Raw genomic sequence first — 13,509 nt, 5'->3', positions numbered from 1 at the left:
AATCGGTGCCTGTTGGTCCCCCATGATCCCCATTTTCTTATGTTAATTCAGAGCTGATTTGATGATTATTAAATTTAATTATTCTACACATTTTTTCCTTCTCATTTTTTTGCCCGTTTTAAGCTCAAGAAAGTGATGAAATTCATGGATCTTAGTTAACATACATTTTATTTAAACTATGCTTTACGGTATACTGATTTTGTTGTACTGTTTAGTTCTAAAATGTCTCTTAAATTATTATCAAGCCATGTACATATTAAATGTTGGATTAAAGACAACATTATGGTTGATTACAGTAATTTATCATATGATATTTGGTGTCAATATAAAATAAAAGCCTATAGGAAATTATTATATTCCTAAATTAATTGAAATAAGTTGAGCTTTTCAAAGTTTTACCTCTGGCCCATATCATGATTGTTGCACGTGGAGGTGGAATTCCATTCAAGCTCCAGAAATTCATCTTTGTTATGCTGAGCTGCCAAGTGATTTTAACCTCCCCTAAAGGGCTATCTTACAAGCTATGCAAGTGGTTTGAGGACTTCTTCTGGAAAAAGTGTATTTAGTTTAGGGTGCTGCCTTTCAAAGTTTCAAAGTATCACTTTTAGCCACAGGATATGGTGTATGTTGCAACGTTTTCATCGTTTCAGAGGCAGAAGGATATTGGATTGTATCTATTTCATTCTCTGTAATTAGTTAACTCCCTTCTTGCTCTCAACCAATAACTTGTGTGTCACAAAATTTGAATCATGAATAAATTATTCAATTGATTGTGAAAGCCAGAAGGGTTTTATATGATATCTATTTAATTGTATGTTAATAACATAATGCCCTTCTACCGGCTATCTAGCTCTCAAGCCATGATTTCATTTATCATTCACTTTAAATCATGAATACATGTAGATACCTCAATTGATTGTTGACAGGCAGAAGGGTGTAACTCCATGTGAAGGTATATGAGTCCACATCCTTCTGCTGCTTCCTTTGCATTCTACATATATATTTTACAAATGCATAGCTTCTTTCGTTCACCCTTTTCTGCCCATCATTTATGCATTTTGCTGCTATAGAGTGTTTTAGGTGGTTTACCACGGTTACCACCTCATATATCGTCGCTGTTTTCACGAAGTGACGGTAGTGAAAAAAAATTGCATTCACTTTGCGTTACGATTTTCCTCACTACCGTCACTTCGTGAAAACAAGGACGATATGATCAAGGCTGTGGAAATGTGTACGTGGGTTGAAATAATATACTGCCATATGTTACTCAATGCCTGTATGATCGAACAGCAATTCTTCCAGTGCCCTTTCACACAAAGAAAATAAGTAAAAAGAAGGCATTATAGATCCATCCCTAAGTATATTTTGTAAATAATGCAAGGTTTGTGCCAACAATATTCCTAACAATATTATTTCTCTTTTGACAGATCCGACTGCTAGGCTATAGGGACTAACCATGACAAGAAGTACAGCAGTGGTATAATGGCTGACAGATTATAAACAAAAACATTCTGGTATGTGAATCATTTATTGATCATATTCTATTTTTATTCTTATGGTTTGATGTTATGAATAATATGTCAGCTCAGAGCCAGAAGGTCATTGACTCCTATCATTGATACAGAGTTAACACCCTTCTGGCGCTAAACAGATACATTCATCTAGTGCTTGATTCAGGTAATCAACACTTTGTATAAACACCTCTGTGAATATTGTAAAGAGAGATGACCTGTTTGTATGTTAAGGAAGTGATGTTCCATGCTTTTTTTTCTCACTTTCATCAGGAGTATATTAATATTTGTTAAAAATTTTAGTTATATATTCTAATTACATGTATGTATTTAGAAATTCTCTCTAGCTTATAACTCTGCAAATGTAGTTAAATTCATAATTGTTCTGATTGTAGAAATTAATTCTCAAGATAATTTTTGAATATCAAAAACATTGATTTTCTACTCCTATCCTGAAAACATATATTGCCCTTGATGGAGAGAGAGAGAGAGAGAGAGAGAGAGAGAGAGAGAGAGGGTAGAGAGAGAGAGAGAGAGGGTAGAGAGAGAGAGAGAGAGAGAGAGAGAGAAAGAGAGTGAGAGAGAGAGAGAGAGAGAGACAGAGAGACAGAGAGTTATGTGGAGCATGCTATATATATATATTTAAGTGTGCGTACTTGTTGTTAAGTACTGACGCAAGTTGGTCTCACCTCTCCATTTCGTCTGTATTAAGTGCCATGCAAATATCATAAAGTTTGGCATATATGGCAATATATTATGTCACTTTTATAATTATTGATGTGGCGATGGAGCATTTCCATGGTGATATAGGCCACATATATGACCACGGTCGTATTAGAAGCTGATTGTAAAAAAACTGTTCTACTGTGAAAAATAAAATTGTCTGTTGAGATGATTTTCTCGATCTGGAGTCACATGAGAATCTACATCATACTTCTTGAGTTATTTCCTAATGATGTATGCCCAGAGTATTATGGAAAATATTGAAATAGATTGTAGAGATATATTATAGATTATTGAAATGCATTATACAAAATTTATTGTAACAAATTATAGAAATGAAATAACAATAGAAATTGATTGTAATGAATTATAGAAATAAATTATTATAGATTATAGAAATATATTATTATATATGTATAATATAGAAATAGAGTATTATAGATTATATATAATATATATATCATAGAAATACATTTTGCATAGATTACTAAAAGTTTATCATATCATAGAAATAGAATATATCATTAATCTCTCATATTTCTGGTATGACCCTCCTATATATGCACCTGTGCTCTTTGTTAAAGTATATGTTCTGTTCCAACAAAAAAGGCCTCCCCTTAAATATTTGCAAAGTAAATCCACTAAGGGTTAAAACATGCCAGTGCTCTGACAACTAATGTTTACCTGCAGCGTACGTGCACTGTCTTTATGAGTTTTAGAGATGTTCCTTTTCCAAATAGAGTGTCGGCTATACTTGAACTCATAAAAGATGGTAACAAGTACATGTATTTGAGTTTGGTCATTCTATGCCTTTTTGTAAACTTTTCTGATCGTGTTTCAATGAAAGTAAAGCCTGTTTGCTCATATCTCATACAGAGTAATAGAAACTAGCATACATTGTACTTAGTCATGTTTTATGAATGTGCTTTTCCGTAATGATTTCCGTTTCGTTCAATCACATGACACTTACATGTAAGCATATGGACTCTTGATTTTACTTGGCATTCCATTTGCTACAATGTAAAGGTACACGTGAGCATATTTTGTTATCAGGTTTTTTTTTAATTGTCTGCTGGCCCTTTATAAACATATTGTTCAAGTTCAAGTTTTTTTCCACATTCCATTAAAAAGAAAAGAACAACATATGGTACCATAAAAATAATGATCATAAATTATATGAACAAGAGTGTGTCAACTATGAAATAGTACATACAGATACATGTACATGCATGTATGATCCTGTTGTTTTTAATTATTTTAATCTGATCTGTGAGTGCAAAGGTTGAATTATCAATTTATCATACATGTTATTAATTTCATATTTAATTAATTATTGGGGAAATGATAATTTGGGGCCTAATAATAATGTTGTGTGTAATACAGACTGAATAAAAAAGATAGTGAACTTGACAAGCTTATAGATTTTTTGGGAAGAAGTGGTATGGAGGTCAAACCTCTAGACTGCAAAATGGGTAAAGCAATTTGATTGTGTCACCTGCCTTAGCCCCAAGCATATATATCTATGTTTGATGCGTTTGTATCTATAGAGCTTGATGGTCATGACATTCTTTCTGAGATTGAACTTGTCATCTAATTTCCTTTCCTCTGACGATAATCTCTTGTTTATGAGAGTTAGGAAGAGGCGGCCGGAGAGTCACAGATGGAGACCAACAAATTGCTAATTTGCAGCTGAATTGCAACAAAACAGACTAGATATCACCCTGAAGCATTACCCATTTACGTCTCCCAATTACTAGAGTCATTCCCAATTTCTGTCATAATTTTCCTCCACACTAATCTTCCATGTGATCAAGATTGAAATCCCTTCATTACTGCACATTCGTTGTATAAACAAGTTATTCACTAGATTTAATGAAGATGAGAATCAAGGGTTTAATATCAGTGAGGTCGAGTAGCAATGGGACGTTCTGGTTATGTATTTAACCTTTTGAAATGAGAACTATAGTCTGAGATATTACCCTATTAGGAAATGAATTGAAAGTTTTGATGGATAATTATGGTTCCTTTATTATCAGTGTAATTGAAAGCAATACATACATGCATGTGAGACTGAGTGGGTCTTTCCTGTACCGATACATGTACATGTATGCATGCAAGGTTCAACTTTTTGTCAAGAGTACAAGTCAGGTGCACCTGGGCCCTGGCTGTTTCATGAAACTTGATATCAATAACAAGCTACAAGCTACTGTTATAAGCTACTGAAATCATGGTGTATGATTGGCTTAAAGCAAATTTGTCATAGAAATTTAGCAGTTGTTATAGATAACACACTCTATTGGAATGATCTACCCCTTTCTGTAAGGGAGAAAGCATCAGTGTCTTGCTTTCGTAGAACTCTTATATCAAAAATGTTAATAGAATAGTTGTTTATAACTTAGAACCAAGGCTCTTGCCTTTTTGTAAATATTTTGTTATATAATTCTTCATCTTTTATTTAGTGTAAAATACCAAAGCTTTGTATATAAGCACAGAACACATTTACCCTAGATGTAGAATAGTTTGTAGCTTAGGTATGAATTCACTAGTTATTCATATTTATTCATTACATTCTCATTTATTGCTGTGATACTTTTTGTGTGTTAGTGGTACTAGACACGATTAGCATTAAATGCTATTTTCTGGTCCCATTTATCCTTTCAATGTTAATTAATCATTCACATTTGATTGTTATATTGATGTACTTTTTGTTTTGGATAATAAACTTCAAACTCAAACTCAAACTCAAACTCAACTCATAACAAGTTTTATGAAACAGGCCCCATGCAGAACCTGCTCAAGAAAACTGTCTTCCGATCAGTAAAAATTCAAGGAGTATTATTGCTCAGTATTATTGCTCTTTGTTGAATATTGATAATTTAGTTAGAAAGTAAGATATCAATATTTCAATGATAGTTATCAGCTGCCCACAAGTAGGATCTTACTGCCATTGACAGTATACATAGCTGCTATGGCCGATGAAGTATAGAAGTTCAAATGTAATTTCCTATTGACTTATGAAACATAAAGTCATACAATCTGGGTTCATTATCACTGATAGGGTGATGGGGATTCAGAGTACTGAGATACAATACAATGCAAAGTTATAAGAAATTGAATGTTAGATATGAAACCGTTTTGGTTAATAAACATGGGAATCATCAAGAAAGAAAACAAATTCCTGTGATATAGGCCTATTATATATCATAGGACACTAATACACATTGTACATTGGTGTACTACCGGTATCCTATCAATAACTAGAAGTGCCCATTTCATTGAATCCTGGAAAAATGCAAACATATCAGAATTTTAGTAATTTGTTGACTGGTTCATCATCTGTAGTGATCTAAAAGCTTTATCCTTCCATTCACTGGCCCTTTTATAAAGCCCACTATATCCTATTCAGTGTTCAACAAGGGTTTGGTATGTGAGAGCCCAATTGTGTATTGGATCAAAAATGACTTGTCTCTGGCACGATCTTGTAAAATTCTTATTTTTTCCCTTCTGCAGAATTGATGATACACATGAACTGGGTGAATTATGTGTTTTTCTCTCACTTTGGGAGTCCCACCACCCCCCCCCCCCCCATCCCTAGACCCCCACCCCCCCCCCCTCTCTCTCTCTCTCTCTCTCTCTCACACACACACACACACACTAGGGCAGTTACACTGTCATCCAAACACGCCAAAAAATGCCAAACCGGAGCCTGGCCGCGATGTTACCAAGGGCAACTACGCTTTACCGGCAGACATGCCAAGCCCCAAACATTCCAAAACGAAGTGTGATCTTTTGGCGTGTTTTGGCGTGTTTTGGCGTGTTTGGCAAGTATAACCGCTCGCAGTTGTAACATCGCGATGTTAGGCACGTGACTTCCGGCACTTCCGGATTGTTACCCGCGCTCTTTTAAACCACGTTCTTCCCGTGTGATATTTATAGCATTTCCATCGTCGCGCGTGTTATCCGTTCATTCAGCTCCGTTTGTTCCAATTCCGTTAACTCATCCTTTATTCAATCTTCGTTATTCCCGTCTGGCCATATCTGTCTAGTAGTAGTATTTGAGTGTTTTGTTAGATTAATTAATATGGAAGTGAACAATTCCCATTGGACTGATGATGAGATGAAGTTCTTGATTTCGATGTGGAGGCAGGGAGAGCTCCTCCACCAGACTTCCAAGCGTCCCTGCAAACGTGGGGAAAAGGGCTTCAGAGAAATGAGTGAAAGCATGAAATTAACAATTAACAACGATGATTTTCTTAACCTTCCCATATCGTTTTTACTACTAGATTTCGATTGAATTTGGGAAAACTGAATCAGCAGCCGTAGTCCGTACTTCGTAACTTATCCACTCTTGCCTCAAATACTACACGCGAGATAAACAAAACATATCGCATGCATGCGCATGGGATGTATCGCTATTTAGCTAGCTATAGCGCTAGCTGGAAATTGCGCGCGCTAAAAATCTTATAGCAGGCCGGGGTCAAAGGTCGGGAAGACTGCACATGCGCATTACCAACCGAAACACGCCAAAACATCGCTGAACAGCTCCGTCGGTGATGTTTCAGCACAAGTGTAACCGGGTGCACGAAACATCGCGACTTTTCAAAATGAGGTATTTGACAGTATAAATGCGCCTACTCACTCACTCTCCCCTCCCCCTCTCTCTATGACTTTGTCTTTATCTGTCCTTTGCTGTTTCTCTTTTGTACTTACATGTATTTATGTCACTGTTCTGTCAAGAATTTAGCTGAAACAATTACACCACAAAATATACAGCATGATTTGTACTCCCAAGAATATACATTTTGAATTTTTGACAAGTTATTTTCTGACCATAACATGTTTATTAGAAAACTCTACCATTTGGTCTCCTCCATCATTTGGTCTCCTCCATCTAATCTTCTGGGATTATTGAAATGTAATTATATTGGTCCGCAGTGAATGATACTGGTAGCCAATACAAATGAAAGTATTTACAGCGTTGGCCTATAGCCTTTACATGTACATGTACATAGTAGGTTCTTGACATGCCATTGGGAAACATGAAATGTAAAATGAATAAATCAGTTATTTTTAGAAGTGCAAATCAGTGTAAGATTACCATAGTAAACTCGAGTCAAAAAGCTTCTGTATACATGTAGGTCTACATGTATATCTATAATATGATAGGAGGAATTGAGGATGTAATGAAAATAAACAAGCTACCATACATGTACGTAATACTTATAAAATATTAATTTCCCTATTTACCCCAAAAAGAAGGAAAAAATGATTCCAAATTGTTGTAAACTAACGGTGCATGGAATCAATCAAAACAGGTGAATATTATCATCCCAACTCACAGGGGAGGGGTTGAGCTTTGTACAGGAGGGATTTGGAGAGTGAATGATATATCAAAATGCTTTAGATCAAAGAACTTTTGTATTCTTGACTTCCATTAGTTCTACTATCCATGACTGAGATTTGTTTGTGAATATGCAGAGCATTGACCTCTGATGGTTGTAGAGCTCTCCATCAGGTTAGCTACGAAGGACTGTTCTCATTAGCCAGAGCTGTCATGATTCATTCTGATTCTGATCCTGGGATATGATTCCGGATGATGTAGGAAATGAACCCTAGTATCACAAGCAGATCAAGCAAATCTGGTGCGAAGATGCAAGTACAGTAAAACCTGCTTTTGTGACCACCTGTATGGAAAGACCACCTGCCTATAAAGACCACATTTCTTGTCTCCCTAGGGTGGTCTGTATAGGCAGGTTTCACAGTAGCAGGTTATGTTTCAGAATTGTTCTTGAGATTGAAGCTCAAGCTATTATCCTTACCTAACTTTACATGAAATAACCCATAATTTGTTCAAATGGTGGGCTTCTTTGTTAGTGAAGAGCCACTTGGACTATGTGCTCTGGATATTTAGATAATTGCTCAAGCAAGTGGGCTTTTCTTGTCTCGGATGACACTGGGAGCTTCAGTCTGATTTGTTGAGAATGATAATAAAACGGTGCTTATAAAGTGCTTACCACCGAAGTCTCCAAGTGCTATAACAAACAAAATACAATGATGAATAATTACATGTTAAACAAAACAACAACAAAATGCAAATAAACCTACAAATTACAAAGAAGTGCCCAATTTTGAATATCTTGAGCTTGATTCTTGCGAGGGCTAGTGGTGACGCACCTTCCAAGGACTTGACCTGGTATAGAAAGATGAGTACCTGCCTGACTACTATCTAGCTAGTCTTGTCTTTCAAACTTTAATAGGCAATTTAATTTGTAGTGTAACTAAATTTATGCTTAATTGCCTTGATACAATACAAAGAATCATATGATACAAAGAAATGATAATTCATACTTGATTAATTCAGAAAGAAAAGATATGAAATACTAGTTGTACCGTTGAAATGAGCTTGAGTGGTTATTACCTTTTATAATGCCTTTTAAAATGCCTTTTGGTAATTGAACAGTCAGGAAAATGTAGGATAGAGATGCAGAGTTTACATGGTAACTCATTGGTATGTCAAACATTTCCAATATATATTCATAACTCATGAATCATGTTTTCATAGCTTTGCACATGTGTGTCTTGAAAATTGCTTTCTCCCTTTAGGCAATGCAATGACTATGTTTGAACAATTTAGTTTAAATGAAGATTGTTATGATAATGAAGTACAAACACAGGAGTCTGGGTTGGGAAGGGGGCTGGGAGAAGGTTGTGGGAGTGGCCAGCTGATCATGAGAACACATAATATTTATTCAAGGAAGGACATTTAAGGACAGGCAGAAGTATTGAAAGCATCAATGATGCTTACAGTATAAAGATAGTGTACAATTTACTTCCCATTTTGCTGTGTAGTTATGATAAGGCTTTTTAAGTCTAGATAATTGACAAGAAATTTCATCTACATATTTTAAATGCAAGGTACCAGAGGAAAGCTGTAAATAGAAGGGACACATTGCAATAAGCTGTATAATCATGAGGAAATTAAAAATTGTTTAAAATTCACCCTTCCTTGTAATAAACTCTTTAGTTGTGCCTTGAAGAGGGAAAGTGTGGTGTAGAAGTGGCAAGTTGGATGCAGAGAGAGAGAGAGAGAGAGAGAGAGAGAGAGAGAGAGATAGAGAGATGGAGAGAGAGAGAGAGAGAGAGAGAGATAGAGAGATGGAGAGAAATGTGAAGAAACTTGATATGCAAGGAGGACCTAACACCAGTTGAGAGCCAGAAGGACCTTAACTAATGCTTTATCACAGAGTTATAACTCCTTTCTGGCTCCAAACAGATAATATATGAAATAATGAGAGTATAAATGAAGGAGAGAGGGATGAAATTGAGAAACTTGATAGGGAAAGAGGACAATGTCAGTTGAAACCAGAAGGGTGTTAACTCCTGTGCTTTAACACAGTTAATGCTCTCATGGCTCTCAAGAGACGATATGACAGAATCAAGGAGAAATTACCGGACAATGTCCTGCAAACCTTTGTGAATGTCAGGGGGAGTATCAAGAAGGGGTGAGAGATAGAAACCAAAGAGGATTTAAGATACAATTCAACTGAAAGGGAGAGAGAAACTCAACACTTTCGTTATATTTGGTTAAACCCCTTTGATCTAGCCACTATTTTCCTCCTCACCTCCATGCAACGGGATACCCTGGGCATCTGCTTACCGGGATCCCAAAATAAATCTGCACGAAGCGTAGGAGTGTGCAAGGCACGTTTCATAACCAGGTAGACAAAAAAGAAACCGATCCACTCAGGGACCGTTTCTTGCGTTCTCTGGACGTGTCGTCACCGACTGTGACAATTGCAAATAACTCACAATGGCTTGTAATTTGTTGCATTTTTAACCTTTGACCTCCTTCCACCTGTTCAAGAAAGGCAGAGATATTTAGTTTGCTGTTTAACCTCGTTTATTCTCCGCGGATTCCTCGTTCGGGCTCAAGTGCATGTAATCTGTTCAGTATAGGCCGAGATTGATCTCTTTTTGGTCCATTTTGAGATCCCTGTTGGGTTGTATCCCTCATGGATTGGTGTAAGGTTAGAAGTGTGCCTTGGTTAGATCAAAGGACCAAAATTAATTTGACTTTTATTATTTGGTGAGAGGGTGGGCAAGTGCAGTTAAACCCACTACAAAAGGCGACAGGTGCAGTGTCCTGAGTGTGAACTTTGACATGATTAAATACCCCTTCTCCTCCCCCCCCCCCCCCCCCCCCCCCCCCCCCTCTGTTCAGTCTTTTGAAATTCATTCTACAACTACATGTATACAAAACCCTGTATGACAAGGGAATTTTTTAAAAATCTAGTCTGTGAACATATAAAGAGTGGTTAAATAATGAAACATATAGCAAAAACAGATGTTGAGATATATGTGAATGAAAAATTAGAGTCAGAGTTCATTTATTGTGCGAACCTATCATACAAAAATCATTTAACTGGGCATGATTCACCCGGTAGGACCAGCCAGCCAGCCATCGTGATGTAAAAGACGAAGAAGAAAATGTGTAGAATTTATCATTTTTACTTGAAATAGAGGTCCTTTTTTATAAGCACCAAGACAAAAATGTTTAAACACTTGATATTAAATTGCCCCCTGAAATTAATAATATCTTGATTAGGATTCTAGGAACAAATATGTACATTTTACGTTGTATCTTTTAATTCTTTGGAGGCTAGAAAACATGTCTCTAGAATTCATCAAGTCATCGTGAAAGATGAAGCGTTCATGGAGAATATCAGATTATCTGGATGAACATGGAAATGAAACGTGAAATCCAAAGACCAAGGCTACGAGACGCCTGGTATTCAGAAAATAATCCAATATCTTGTTTGATTAGAATGCGTTGACAAGTGTCTCCAAATCCTGTTTGTTAAATTTACACAGACCCAGACAAGAATGTGAAATGGATCAATGTTTTTTCTTCCATGATTATGAACATATGATTGACAAGTAAGACATGAGATTACAATCTCATACTTGTAATGACTTCCCCAATTTAGCACCAAATATGACTTGATATTTCATGTCATCTCTAGCATTTCATATATAATGTAGAGCCTGTAGGTGCCAGGTTATCTTGACTTCTTCCTATGGGGGTATAGATTCTTAACCTTTCTAACTACTGAATTCTCATTGCCATAGGCTTACCACAGGAGTCACTAGGTTCCAGTATGTCATGGGTTAATAGAAGGACCTGTTGCTAGAGTTTGAAGTAATACCTTGGTGGACTACATGATGTAGTCATGCCGATGGCATAGATGCAGATCTTTCCGAAGATGATGCCTCTTTTCCTCTTCCTAAAAGTTCAAAGGTATCTCATCTCTGCATTTTATTACAAGGAATTCCTCCATTACCACTATGCACTAATGCTCCATCTTCTTCCATTTAATACTAGAAACTTGAATAAAAACCTGCTTCAGCAAAAATATACTTCTAGTTCCTTTCAAAATCTTCACTTTTCATTTTTTTATTTTGTCTTTCTTTATATATTAAAACGTGACTTTGCTAAGACAACGCTTCAAAATCATTCCGTGAAAAAAAATCAATAACTCAAAATGGATGTACACAGGAAATTCAATCCCAGTTAATAGGATGTCTCTCATCTCAAATCTTTGTGGAATTTCTAGATTCTATTTCCTTCCTTCCTCTCTCAAAACAGAATGAGGTGGATGAAAAAGTCATCAGATTTCAGCCAGCTTTCGTTTTCTATTTTCCTACTCCGATTCTCATAACCAGCTTTTTACTTTTTTATTTGTGTTGTTATTATCATTCCGTGTCAAGTGATACATGTGTGTAAAAATGGCGGCTCCATTGATTCCACTATTAGGAGTTAATCTATCACGGGACTCCTTCCATTATGAAGAATATTGAAGTTCATATTTCACCATTTCCTGACATCTGTGTAGTTTTTGTTTCCTGTGAGGGTTTGCCGAGCTTCTACTAAAAAAGAGAAAGAGAAATGTAAAATTATGAAATAGGCAAAGGAAAATTGATAGGATGAGAGAAAGAAGCACAATTTCAAGAGAGGGTGAAAGAGATAGACAGAGAAACCTGAGAAATTGGAAGGGTTTAGATTTTTAACTGCCGTTCTATCTAACCCATATGAGCCCCCCCCCCCCCCAAAAAAAAATATCAGTTACTTCCTCTTTTCAGTTTGAATTCACTGAGAAATGTTGTTGAATATTCTTTTATATGTAATTATGTATGATGTATTAGACAAATTCTCAACATTTTAAATGGCCAAGTAATTTTATGGTAATATTTTGAACAACTTGTGTTTTTTTAGGTTTTTTTAAACCCTTGAGAATCCCAGATGTTGGATTCTGAAGACAGAATGCAATGAAAAAGACTGAGATAGGATCGTTGTTTTTTGTGACGGCAAACATCAGAATAAATGAGATGTTGGATCCTGAAGATAGAATCAATTAGAGAGAGAGAGAGAGAGAGAGAGAGAGAGAGGAAGAGAAAGAGAAAGAGAAAGAGAGGGGGAGCGAGAGAGAGAGAGAGAGAGAGAGAGAGGGGAGAGAGAGAGAGAGAGAGAGGGGAGAGAGAGAGAGAGAGAGAGAGAGAGAGATAGGAATCACATTGTTTTAATTATTTCTTGCGATGACTGGAGGAAAATTAAGAAAAAGAAAGAAAACCCGATGGTGCAGACGTTCAGTCTTGAGGGTGAATCTTTGACCCCAATCATTGTTAGCATAATGGCTGTGAAATTGGGCCAAACGTACGGCTGCAGGAACACCGTCGCTCGGGAGGGCTGCAAGAGTTCAAGATATATAGATAAAGAAAAAAAAGCAACTCGGGTTAATATATTTGTTATTTTAATTGCTCTTTTAGTCCTATCCACACAAAAATGATCGAAAAATTGGTTTTTAACAGAGAGAGGGAAATGTGGGAAATACTTTAATACATGTAATCATTTAATTCGCAATCACCAAAAGAGCACTTTGGATTATTTATACATGCAAATGTATAAATGTATTCACATTTTTTTTAAAAGTCAGTCTCATCAGACCCTTTGGCGCTCTACAAATTCTGCGATTGGAATAGCTTGAATTGGAAATGTGAGTCTCTGTAAATGATCCATTTATTGTCCATGTACCAAGAATCAACATTTTTTTTAATTTCTAGAACTTTGAAAAAAGACGCTAGTTCTCATTACTTTTAGAATTTTATTTGTTTTTATTTTGTAATGCCTAGCTGTTTGTGAATGCTGGGTGATGCTGTTGATACTCTGTATGTTGTGAATGAATTACTTCCTAATTGAAGGCATCATTCATCACACTAC

At 36.1% G+C, this 13,509-nt stretch overlaps 1 protein-coding gene across 3 annotated transcripts in view; it reads left to right on the top strand.

The window, feature by feature from the left end:
• Positions 1-13,509, top strand: part of LOC575562 (D-glucuronyl C5-epimerase) — a 96,384-nt gene that overhangs the window by 64,853 nt on the left and 18,022 nt on the right. For all 3 annotated transcript variants that reach the window (XM_030986513.1, XM_030986514.1, XM_030986515.1), the window contains one exon: positions 1,428-1,514. The gene's annotated coding sequence lies outside the window, so the exon portion shown is untranslated. The remainder of the gene's footprint in view (positions 1-1,427; positions 1,515-13,509) is intronic.

This window comes from Strongylocentrotus purpuratus, unplaced genomic scaffold (assembly GCF_000002235.5).
Source record: "Strongylocentrotus purpuratus isolate Spur 01 unplaced genomic scaffold, Spur_5.0 spur5_scaffold_16, whole genome shotgun sequence".
Lineage (NCBI taxonomy): Eukaryota > Metazoa > Echinodermata > Echinoidea > Camarodonta > Strongylocentrotidae > Strongylocentrotus > Strongylocentrotus purpuratus.
This window is presented reverse-complemented; position numbering and strand designations above follow the sequence as displayed.